The 12,461-nt window shown below is 39.0% G+C and overlaps 2 pseudogenes; both read right to left on the bottom strand.

Annotated features, from left to right (window-relative positions):
• Positions 1-1,422: 1,422 nt before the first annotated feature.
• Positions 1,423-2,347, bottom strand: LOC122694229 (annotated as a pseudogene).
• An 8,132-nt stretch (positions 2,348-10,479) lies between these two features.
• On the bottom strand, positions 10,480-11,451 carry LOC122701847 (annotated as a pseudogene).
• Between the last annotated feature and the right edge of the window lie 1,010 nt (positions 11,452-12,461).

Genomic DNA, 12,461 nt, shown 5'->3' with positions numbered 1-12,461 from the left:
TAAATGGAAAGAAAAGAGCAAGTAATGGACTGAGCTTTTGAATGGTCGTGAGGCAGCAGCATGTGTAAGTAGGTGCTGTTGTTTATAACATAGTTTCTCAAATAATCTTTGGAGCAGGATTTTGTTTCCTTGTATAGGTGCATGCTGGTTCACATAATCTGAAAACAATATACATCTATGTTCATGGAGGATCTAGTATTGTGCAGATTTATTCTCCCATGCAGGATCATTCTACACGATGTATTCAATTCAGCAAGGGCCTTGTCACATATAATGAACAGCACTGGGTACTCACAAAAGGTCATGGACATGGAAGCTGGAATTGCCAGAAGTCAGTGTGGCAAATTTGACTTTCATGAGGGCAGTGTACCAGGCTGGGAGTTGATTAGAAGCTGCAGGTCTGTCGGTGACGCTGCTTCTGCTCTTACAGAGGGTTATAGCAGAGTTAGAAAAGACTAAAGGCATCCTTTCACCCTACAGAGCAATCTTCATCTTCTAGGATTGCCTCTCATAGTCAGCGATTCTCTTCCACTTTCCAAAAGAGAGGACTGATGGAAGTTGGCAAGTCAAACCTGCAGAAGAGGGGAGAGCATGTCTGAGGGGGAGCAGCTGTGGCATATTGGTGTCACAGGTAAAGGCCCTGAGAGTTCTGATGTGGGCAGTGTTCCTCTCCATTCTAGTTCCCTTACGGGCAATGACCCTTGGAGAGAAACTGCGTGATATACAGAAGATGTACCATATTTACTGGAATCTGAGTTCCCACACATTATTGTCTGAGCCAACAGCGCCCCCATGTGCTATTGGCTATAGGAGTATTTTGAGACTGCAGGAAATGAAACAAAAAGCCAAGGGTCCAGTATCAGAGTTTCAGGGTAAAAAAAGTCATTGATATCTTCTCACTAGAACTTTTAGAGTCCAGCGTAGGACTCCAAGACCTGTAGAAGACTGTATTTGATGTTAGCATGGGATGAGACTGACAACTAGCTGTGAAGTTTAGAATCAAAAGGTAATATCACTGGGTGAATATGGATTACTGAATGACTAGTGCAGTGTAAATAAAGATCCTATTCAATATTTTTAAGTATTCATATAATGTAATGTATAAATATAATCAATATAATATAATATTATACTATACAATATAACAGCAAAGCTCTATTTTACTTGCCTCATAATAATAATAATCTAATATAGATTATTATTATTATGAGGCAAGTAATCAATAAACACCAAGGATAACCTTGATCAAGATGCAGTAGACAAACTTGAAACATTCTAGATGTACAAGGGCACCTGTATGTGCCTTACTGGTGTATCAGCCTAGAGACACTTCAGAAAGCTGTTACAGATGTTGAATCACTTTAAAATGTCTTCATCCCCATGATGGTATGTCAATACAGAGATCATTGGCTCTAAGGGACTCTATCTTCCAAATACTTTTCTAAATGCCTGCTTAACATCTTTGTTCCTTAGGCTATAAATGAATGGGTTCATCATAGAAGTTATGACTGAGTAGAACACTGAGATCACCTTATCCCCCTCATTCATTTTCTTGGAATTTGGACGCATATAGGTAAATATTGTTGATCCGTAGAAGAAGACAACAACAATGAGATGAGAACCACATTGTAGAAAAGACCTTGAGTCTCCTCTCCCCTGCCCGTATCTGAATCACAGTGGAGATAATATTCCAGTAAGAGAAAAGGATAAGGGAGAGAGGACCGAGGAGAATTATCACACCCATGGCAAAGATGGCCATCTCAGCTTTGTAGGTTTCTTCTGAAGCCAACTTCAAGAGCGCAGGAGGTTCACAAAAATAATGATTAATTATGTTCTGGCCATGGTATGAAAGATATAAAGTAAATGTTGTATCTACTAGAGACACAAGCGCTCCACTAGTCCAAGATCCTATGGACAGCTGAACACAAATCCTCTGGGTCATGAGGGTGGAGTAGTGAAGGGGCTTGCAGACAGCCACATAGCGGTCATAGGACATCACTGCTAGCAGGGAGCTTTCTGTACCCCCAGCTACTAGGAAAAAAATTATCTGAATTGAGCACCGTGGCTTGGAAATGGTCTTTCTTGTTACCAGCAAATGGAATAGCATCTGGGGGACAATTGTTGTAGAGAAAAGGAGATCACTAAACGACAGGTTTTTAAGGAAGAAATACATTGGTGTGTGCAATCGAGAGTCAATATGAATTAATAGTATGATGAGCAGATTCCCAAATACAGTCAGCAGGTAGATGATGAGAAATATCACAAATAGCACGATCTGGGTCTGATGATCTGAAGAAAGGCCCAGCAAGATGAACTCAGTCAGATAGGTTTGGTTTTTTGTGCCCATGGATGTTTATTCCTAGCTACACAATAAGCATCAACAGAGCCATAAAAATCTGACTACATTTGAGCATCAGATCCTGAAAGTAAAGATCTCACTGGAATAAAAAATGTATTTGATTTTTAAAAATTCTTATAAATATTTGACATGAATTTCTAAAAATTTCCACCACCATATTTCTACACAAGCTGTCTAAAAAGAACACTAACATATTACGTGGATTTGAAAAATTATAAAGTTTTCTGCATTTAGTAGAGAACCCAGGTTTTTATTTTTTGTAGTTTACTTTTTAGTCAGCAGACTTTCACTTTTATTTTATCAAGAAGCAAAACAAATAATTAATTTTTCCTTTGTGATTCCAAGAGATGCCATATCATCCTTCCAAGTAGAAAGTAAATTTTATGAGACCATTTTATATGATTTTATAATCCACAGTCCTGATTATGTCCTAAATTCTTCACTGGATCAGAGAATCAAGGTTTGATGGAAGTGCTCAAGAGTAAGGCATGATCAGACTTCTGCGTGAGAGAGGCAGGACAGTGGAGACCAGTCCAGACTTAGGCAGCACCACGCACTTGGGAAATAGGGAGGGCCTTTTGTGGTGACCCAGTGCAGCCACAACAGCTGCCTGCAGAGTGGCAGGGTCTTATCTGGCATAACCATGTTCGAGCTCCCTCATGCTGCAGATGTATCAGAAGTCCAATCAGTCGGAGAGGTGCATGAGGCACTGGTTCAATACTCTGCAGCCAGGCAGGAAACACCAGTCAAAGTCTATAGCTTTACCTCAGGAACAAGCAAGGAATAACCTGCTGAATCCAGGCTCCTGGGGAAAGAGTTTAGAAAGACTTAGGGAAGGTAGCAGGGTCATGGGCAAATGGCTAGGAATCAGGGCTGGAGTCTGATATTCCAGGGAAAGGCTGAAGTACTAATCCTAGAACTGCCCTTTACAACGAAGGAGATGTCAGAGCAGAAAGTCAGCTACCTGGCAGGGACATCTTGGGATGGGGGCGGGGGGAGTCAAAGACTGCCAACATACAAGGGTTTGTTTTCACAGATAAAACCACACATCTAACTGGCAGGACAAATGTGGCCTGATCAGTTGTGACTGGACCACCTACTCATGAACTGCTAAGTAGGACTCAAAGACCACATGGTTACAGTGAGGTTTCTATTCATAAATATCTATCCAGGTGGAAATGCAATGGATCCACCCTGAACCAACTGTATAATATATTGGCCTTGAGGGACCAGGAAGGCAGAGTCAGGAAATAACTTGAGGAATTGGTAAAACAAAATGAGAAATAACTTTTCCATTGATACAATGTAAAGGGAATACACAAGAGAATCACTGATAAACTGCCACCTCAATAGCCAAAATAATCCACTACTGATTTCATTTCCCGATGATTTCTGACAAGCCCATTTTTTTTCACTGCTTCATCATTGTAAATTTACTTGTAATGAACTGTGCATATTTCATGTGTACAATTTGATGAGTTTTGATATATGTATATAATTACATGCTTTTTAAAAGTTCTCATTAATTTATACATAATTACTTGTTCACAAGCTTGTCTCCCAGACTAGGTTTTATGTTTCTTCAGTGTAAAAATCCTATCTCAATCCATATGACTGCATCACCCAGTATATAGTAAATTTTTAGGAAATGTTCACTGACTGAATTAGTATATGAATGACTGAATACATGCAGAAACGAATAGATTCCTCTCATACTCACAGGCACTGTCACAAACCTGCACTCAAACACTCCTAAGGTAATAATCCTTTTAAAAGCATAGTATGAAATTTGGAAGACAGAGGTGATGCAGGCCCAGCTTCATGTTATCTTTGGGGTGAGGGGATCCTGTGACCACGAAGAGGGAGTAACACTAGGTGTGACCACCTGGAACACCGGTATAAGAGAGAGGCGTCAGTGGTAGTTGTTCCTCTTCCAGTAGAAATAGGAACAGACCCTCGATACGCATCCTGTTCTCTTTTTCACTCTTAGGCGCGAGAGCAGACATGCAATGTGGCAGCAGCCTGAATACTAGGTGCTGGAGCAGGAAGTGTCCGCACACCTAACACTAGCACTCCTGTGCTTGGCCTCTTCCCACCTCCCAGATAATGCCTAGTACGTTTCAAGAAGCTCTGTCTTGTGTCCTAGGTATTTTCCTGTGAGTTCAGTGGGAATCACCCAGAGAGTGTGGAAAAAGTGAAACAGGAAGAGAACACCTATGTAGCAGGGATGGAAGGTAAGAACACAGGAAGATTCTCATAGTTGAAAGGGGTAGCGAGTTTGAGAGACAATGGATCTTTTGATTTCTTGTGCCTTTTAGCATACAAACTGACCACCTCGGTAAGTGCCCAGTAGCAAGATTTCTAAGAGTGAGAATTCATGAGAAGAGAGATAAAGAAAAATCTCTTCTCCCAAATAGACTGTGGATTGTAAAAATAAAGACACAGCCCTTCTCCCAGGATAAACTCTGGTTCTGCAGAGACTTGATGCCTTCAGCATCTTCCTCCTTCTTACCTGGAGACCAAGGATGAGTTTGTTCTAGAGACAGGGAGCTGTAAGTAAGCGGACCTGCCAGTGAGGCCAGCAGAGTGAGATCCAGAGATCCAAGCTGCACATCCAGAGTTTGGTTTTGGATGACAGTGATTCTCAGTCCTCTTTCCTAACAGCTGGGTATGAAATGGACTTTTCCGTGGATTCTATTTCAATCTCTGACTGTTTTCTTGGGTGAATTTTACACTACTTTTTAAGCACCAGCACTGAATTGAGTCTTTCTCTGAAAGGATCATAAAAGATGAGGTCCTGAGAGATGATACCAGCAGGAGGTCCCCAGGGTATCGCTGAGCACAGCTCCCTTTATTATCTCTACACAATGAGATACCATGGGATCTTTTGTAGATTTTTCTTTTTTCTGTTTATAATCATAGATTGAGTTCTGTGAATATCCTCTAATTCCCAGACTTTTTTTAATCAAAGAAAAAATTCTATAGGCTTTGAATATGAGAAAGAATCAAGTTTCTCTTCTTGGGAGCAGAAGCAATATGTAAAATATATGCCGACAGGCATTTGTCCATCCTTTAATTTAAATCCTTAGAAAAGTGGAAATATGCATCCTTTCTCATATTTCTCACTTTAACTGCTTTTAAAATTATTGTTAATTTGAGGGTATTATGGCTACCTTTTATAAAAGCTTAACTCGTCTTAGAAAATAACAGGTTTGAGATACTTTATGTAAAAATCAAATGTTTGAACTATATGCTAAAGACAGATCCATACTTTTCTAAAACATACTAGATTTAAACAACTTAATGCTTTATTTACTCATTGATATTTAGTTCTTTTTAATAAAAGAAAAATGCTGCAGTCATTTATTATCTTTGCTACTAAATTGTCCCATCTATTTTTCTTTCCTTTTTATTCTGGCAGTAGGAAAATTATTTATTTATTGCTCAGATGTAATTTTTAAAATTTATCAGTCAAGTTATATTTCTTATTGTAATTTTTCTGTTGAATCCAAACTGCATTCTTTATATTATAGATATGTGGTTAAATTTTTCTTATCTTTCTTCCTTGATAATTTTTACCTCTTTTTTCAATCAAATCATTATGTATTCTGGTTTATGAAATCTCCTTGTGATTTCATATGTCCTTACAGCTATCCAGAGAAACAGGACTAATTCACTCTGTCAAATTATCTCCACTACATCTTTGTTGCTTTTTCTTTATTCAAATCTGTTTGTCATGTTATATTTTCAATTTGTGAGTATATTGTAAAGAAAATTTTATCTTTCCTTTTTAAGTTCATTTTTTAATTGAGGAATAATTGATTCATAATATTGTGTTAGTTTCAAGTGTACAGCAGAGTGATTTTTTTTTTTTTTGGCAGAATATATTCCTTTATAAGCTATTATAAGATATTTGGTATACTTCTCTGTGCTATACAGGAAATCCTTGTTGCTTACCGATTTTATGTATAGTAGCTTATATCTGTTGATCCCATACTCCTAATTTGTCCTCCGTACCCCATTTTCCTGTTTGGTAACTGTAATTTGTTTTCTATGTCTGTGAGTCTATTTCTGTTTTCCACAAAGATTCATCTAGATTATTTTTTAGATTTCTCATATAACTGATGTCATATAGTATTTATCTTTCTCTGTCTGAAATGTTAATCAGCCATAAAAATACTGCCATTTGCATCAACATGGATGGAACTAGAAAATATAATGCTTAGTAAAGTAAGTTAGACATATATATATATAATACAATTTGAAAATACTTCACCCATTGTGTTGTAGGTTTCCCCTTTATTTTTCTGATGGTTTCCTTTGCTATGGAGAGGATTTTTAGTTTGATGTAGCCCTACTTGTTTATTTTGCTTTTGTTGTCTATGTCTTTGGTCTGAGATCCGAAAGATAATTGCAAAGACCAGTGTTAAGGAATTTTGCCCTATTTTCTTCTAGGAATGGGAACATATTTAATCAATTTCAACTTTATAATTGTTGGAGTAGAAAATTAGCTATTGGAATATCTTATCCTTAGGGCAAATGGGTGAAGAAAAGTCTTATGATGGCAATTAGAGAAAAAATCAAAGTCCAGGGACTTTTGATCAGGATTTATTTCTCACACAAGTTATTTATATTTCATCTGGGAGTAAAAACTCTTGTTGTGTAAATCTTGGGGTACACACATACACACACTCATGGGCACACATATCTGATTGTGTACTTACTGATTGATTTATTTCTTCTTTTGATATGTTTCTCCTGTTTGCTATTTTTTTTTATAATATATCAAAAGCATATTTTGTTATGTTTCTCCTGTTCTGGAGAAGGGAATGGCTACCCACTCCAGTATTCTGGCCTGGAGAATTCACAGTCTATGGGGTCGCAAAGAGTCGGACACGATTGAGCGACTTTCACTTTCTTTCTTTCCTGTTAGCTATGTGCTGTGTGCTGTGCTTAGTCACTCAGTCGTGTCTGACTCTTTGTGACCCCATGGACTACAGCCAGCCAGGTTCCTCTGTCCATGGGGATTCACTAGGCAAGAATACTGACTGGAGTGGATTGCCATGCCCTTGTCCAGGTGATCCTCCCACCCCAGGGATCGAACCTAGGTCTCCCTCATTGCATGCGGATTCTTTACCATCTGAACCAACAGGGAAGCCAAAGAATACTGGAGTGGGTAGCCTATTTCTTCTCCAGGGGAACTTCCCAACCCAAGAATTGAAGCGGGGTCTCCTGCAATGCAGGTGGATTCTTTACCAGCTCAGCTATCAGGGAAGCCCTCTGTTAGCTATAGATCTTCAAAAATATGTCACAATTCTATAGCGATGTGTATGGACTTTTTTCATTCACAGTTATTTCATTGATGCTACTTTGTTTTTACTTTTGTACAATCAACAATAATACATTTTTACAATGATGTCAAAGGGTAATTGAACAATACAGATCACTGATGATTTCTCTGTTAAAGGCAGCTGAAAATTAGAGTAATATTCACTCAGTTAGCACTGAATAAAGATAATTTGTCCAGCAGAAACAAAGGAGAGATCATTTCTAATTAGAACACTTCATAGTTGTATAAATATGGAAAACCATCAACTCTTCCTGAGAAGCAGTCATTTTATCTGTGAAATGGGGATTGTATTTGTCCTGCTTTAATCTTTATAATTCTAAAGGCTTAAAGTAACTAATATTTATATATCCAATAATAACTTTTAAAAAACAGACTGTACAGAAGCTGCAATGAGGGATAGAGAAATACACATATAAAGGAGGAGATTTTGATAAACCTTTCCCAGTTCAAGACAGAGCAAATGGACAAAAAATAGCAAAAATAAAAAAGCTAAAGATACAATCAATTAAAAAGCACAAATACATATCAAACTGCAAGCTATCATAATAAAAAGTATATCTCTTTCCAGTGTACATAGAACATTCACAAATATTGTTACAAACATAATCTCAATAAATTTCAAAAAAATAGTTATTATGCAAGCAGCATGTATATATCATTAGCTGTAGGGAATGGGACTGAAGAGTTTGGAGAGGGCAAAAACACCAGCTAGACTTCTCGGGAGAGGTATTACTTCATAGGTTGATTTTTTAATCAGGTAAATATTTTATGTAATTTAAAATAAAATAAAAAATTTAAAATAAATTCATAAAAATTGAAAGAAAAATGTAATAAACAAACCTAGCTACGTATCCAGATTGTGATGTGTGTGTGGTGAGATAAAACAGCTGAGGGCTGTGTTGTTGCCATCAGGACCTGGAACATTTGATGAGAGGCAGAAAGATGAGACTAGGGAAGAGAAGCAAAGGCGTCAGTGATGTTGCTAATGCTAGATGGTGAATACGTAAGAATGTTATATGTACATACATAGAACTAGTTTATTTATATACATACATGCTGTGCTGTGTTTAGTTGCTTAGTCATGTCTGACTCTGTGACCCATGGACTTTAGCCTGTCAGACTCCTCTGTCCATGGGGATTCTCCAGGCAAGAACACTGGAGTGGGCTGCCATGCTCCTCCACGGAACCCAGTCTCCCGCACTGCAGGCAGATTCTTTTCTTTACTGTCTGAGCCACCAGAGAAATCCAAGAATACTGGAGTGGGTAACCTATCCCTGCTCCAGGGGATCTTCCCAACCCAGGAATTGAACCAGGGTCTCCTGCCTTACAGGAGGATTCTTTACCAGTTGAGTTACCAGGAAAGCCCTTATACATATGTACATATGTATATATCACTTGTGGATACATTATGCATTAAAATAAGGGTATATTATCTAGCTCCTGGTATTATGAAGACCAGTTAGTCATCTACTATATTAAAAGTCCAGGGCAGAGATAATGGTAATTGGGACCAGAGTGAAATATTTGAGTGTTGAAAACTGGGATGTTTTTAGGGAAAGAAAAATACCACAGAACTTGCTGATAGATTGTATCTTTGCTAAATCTTGTCCAAAGGAAATATTAGTTCTTTTTTTTTTTTTTTCATGGAAAGGTATCTTTTTTAAATTTGTTTCCTTATGTAATTAGCTTCAAGCATTACAGAGTAGCTAAAAGTTTCCAGGCAAGGTATGTGGAGCAGAGGAGTTCATTTTAAATTCATAATTTCATTTTAAATTTCAGAAATCTTCAAAGGGTCTGAGGCAGAAAGGAGGTCATAAAGGAAAAACAAGGTCACTGGGAAACGTGTAAGTGGTGATGATGCTTCCATTGGTAAGACTGCTTCCATTTCAGATGTCGATTTTGACCATTAATTCCTATTCAGGAGTACCAATCAGGGCTGAGGCTTTAAAGAAGTATGTTCCCAGCAGGGAGCTCTTGAATTATGATGCTCATTACCAAGTGTGCTAGCTGCTTTCACACATGACCTTTAAGGCATCAATAATTTATAATATGATTTATTTGTAAATAATGTGAAAAGAAAGTACTTGGCTGTCCTGATACAACATGAGTAGCTTGAGGAGTTGATGCAGAAACCAAGGCATAGGTAACTGATAAGAATTTTTGTTCCCAGTGTCTAGGACTGATATAAACCTGGGAAGGTCTGCCCACAGTAAAGTGTCTAATATTATATGACTACAAATGCTCACTAATAAGAAGGTAAGAACTGAGAAATTCTGTCAATAGCAACAAGTAAAATTCAACATTTGTATCATCATTTTATCTTCATTTTCCTCTCTACTTTTTATTTCTGCTTTAAATTGAGCTGTCCAAAAAATCTGGCTAACTTTCTCTGTGATTGGGTGTAGGATTGTCATAGGGTAAGAAAAGAAAATACTGAAGTAAAATGTAAGGTCACTCTGTCAGAACAGAAAAAGAATTTCAAACATATCCTGGAATATTGATCAGAGAAATGAATGCTTCTTAACTATCAAAATACAGAGCTGATGGAGACAAAATTGTGTCTCTAAGACCAAATGAGGACTAATGTGGCAGATTTTCAGAATTTTCATAATGTAGAGTGAAGTGAAGTCGCTCAGTCGTGTCCGACTCTTTGCGACCCCATGGACTGTAGCCTACCAGGCTCCTCTGTCCATGGGATTTTCCAGGCAAGAGTTCATAATGTAGAAGAACTACATAAAACCAAGACCGGATATGAAGCTCCATCTAGGAGTTATAGGGCTTCAATATGACACTGGCAGCCACCATCCTGGATAAAAGAAAACCTCCCCAATACTCTCCTGAAGGCCCCCATTACCTCCTTGTTTCTCAGACTATAGATGAGAGGGTTCAGTGCTGGAGTAATGACGGTGTAAAATACAGAGAGGATGTTGTCCTGTCAGGGACTGTGGTAGGAGCCGGGCTGGACATACATAAACATGGCAGCTCCGTAGTACATTCCCACCACAGTCAGATGAGAAGAACATGTGAGGAGGGCTTTCTGCCTTCCTTCCCCTGAGGACATGTGGAGGACAGCAACTAGGACAAATGTATAGGAGGCAAGGATAGCAGCAAGGGAAGGCATGAGAAAGATGGAACCTGACACATATACCATGAACTCGTATCTGGAGGTTTCTGCACAGGCCAATTTCAGCAAGGGTGGGATCTCACAGAGGAGGTGCCTGATTTCCCGGGTCATGCAGAAAGGAAAATGCATGGTATATGAAGTGTGTATCACAGAATTCAGGAATGCCAGGGTCCAAGATGTGGCCATCATGAGCCAGCAGATCCTGGGCCTCATGAGCACCATGTAGTTCAGAGGATGACAAATGGCTACATACCTGTCATAGGCCATGAAGGCCAATAAGAGGCCCTCTGCACCACCAAGGGTCAGTACTAGGAACATCTGAAGGGCACAGCCCTCAAAGGAGATGGCATTCTCTCCACGCAGATAATCCACAAGTGTTTTAGGAATAACTACAGATGTAAGCATCAGATCCATGAGAGAAAGCTGGCTGAGCAGGAGGTACATGGGCACATGGAGCCGGGCATCCATTGTGATGACCAGGAGCAGCAGGCCATTGCTGGTTAGGGCCAGAGCGTACAGGACTGAGATTGTAGTGTAGAGAAGTCCAGGAGACCCACTGTCAGTCAGAATCCCCACCAAGATGAAACCACTTTCCAAGGTGGAGTTATAGAGCTCCATTCTGTGGTTTTTTTTGTTATCTGAAATTATGAAAAATCAGGTAAGGTAGTTCTGATGTGGTCACTGGGGACTCCTTGCCTTTACAATGTTACAGCCCTTGATCAAAAGAAATTAGTTGCTCAGTTTATCATACCATGTATTAGTCTTTCATTCATAAATTAAATCACCAAGTATGTACTGATAACATATTGTTAAAATAGCACTTTTCTTTCCCATTTCTGATGTTTCCTTCAATGTTAGGCAAGTTCCATTTGGGCAGTAATTCTGCATTTGCTCTGCTTCACCATCCCACTTCCTTCTCTTGAGAAACAGGAGCAACCTAACCAATGGGAAACATTAAAGGGAAAATCTAGGCATATAGACATATGGAGTGCACTAAATAGCTTCAGTCATGTCCAATTCTTTGCGACCCTATGGACTGTAGCCCACCAGGCTCCTCTGTCCAAGGGATTCTCTAAGCAAGAATACTGGAGTGGGTTGCTGTGCCCTCCCCCAGGGGATCTTCCCGACCCAGTGATTGAACCCATGTCTCTTTACATCTCCTGCATTGGCAGGTAGGTTCTCTACCACTAGCACCACCTTGGAAGCCCAGACATATGGTATCCAGCTTCTTTTTCCTTCCCTTCTTTTCAGAAGATGCAGCATCTTTGAGAAGGCCCAACATATATTTCCCTCTCTCCCACCCAGGTTGTGAAGCAATTGAGACAGGAGATATTTGTGCAGCCAAAACATCACCCTATTTTTCATAAAGCAGAAATTACAGGATGTAATTTCTGTGTCAGTGGATAATGGACTTCCTAAACCTCAAAATGAACATAATTACCTTTGCAGTCACAAGCGGTGCAGGACCAGGTCAGTACTTCCCACCTAAGAAGGACTGGTGGAACAGGAGAACAAGAAATACAAGTACTGGTCATTGTATCTTCTAAGAAAAAGAGAGAATTTTATTCCGGTTCATTCTCCAATTAGATTAACTTCCTCCCTGAAACTTGAGAAGAAAGGAGAGAGTA

The sequence above is a fragment of the Cervus elaphus genome, chromosome 1 (assembly GCF_910594005.1).
Source record: "Cervus elaphus chromosome 1, mCerEla1.1, whole genome shotgun sequence".
Taxonomy (NCBI): domain Eukaryota; kingdom Metazoa; phylum Chordata; class Mammalia; order Artiodactyla; family Cervidae; genus Cervus; species Cervus elaphus.
Note: the sequence above shows the minus strand (reverse complement) of the source record. Positions and strands in the feature narration are given on the sequence as shown.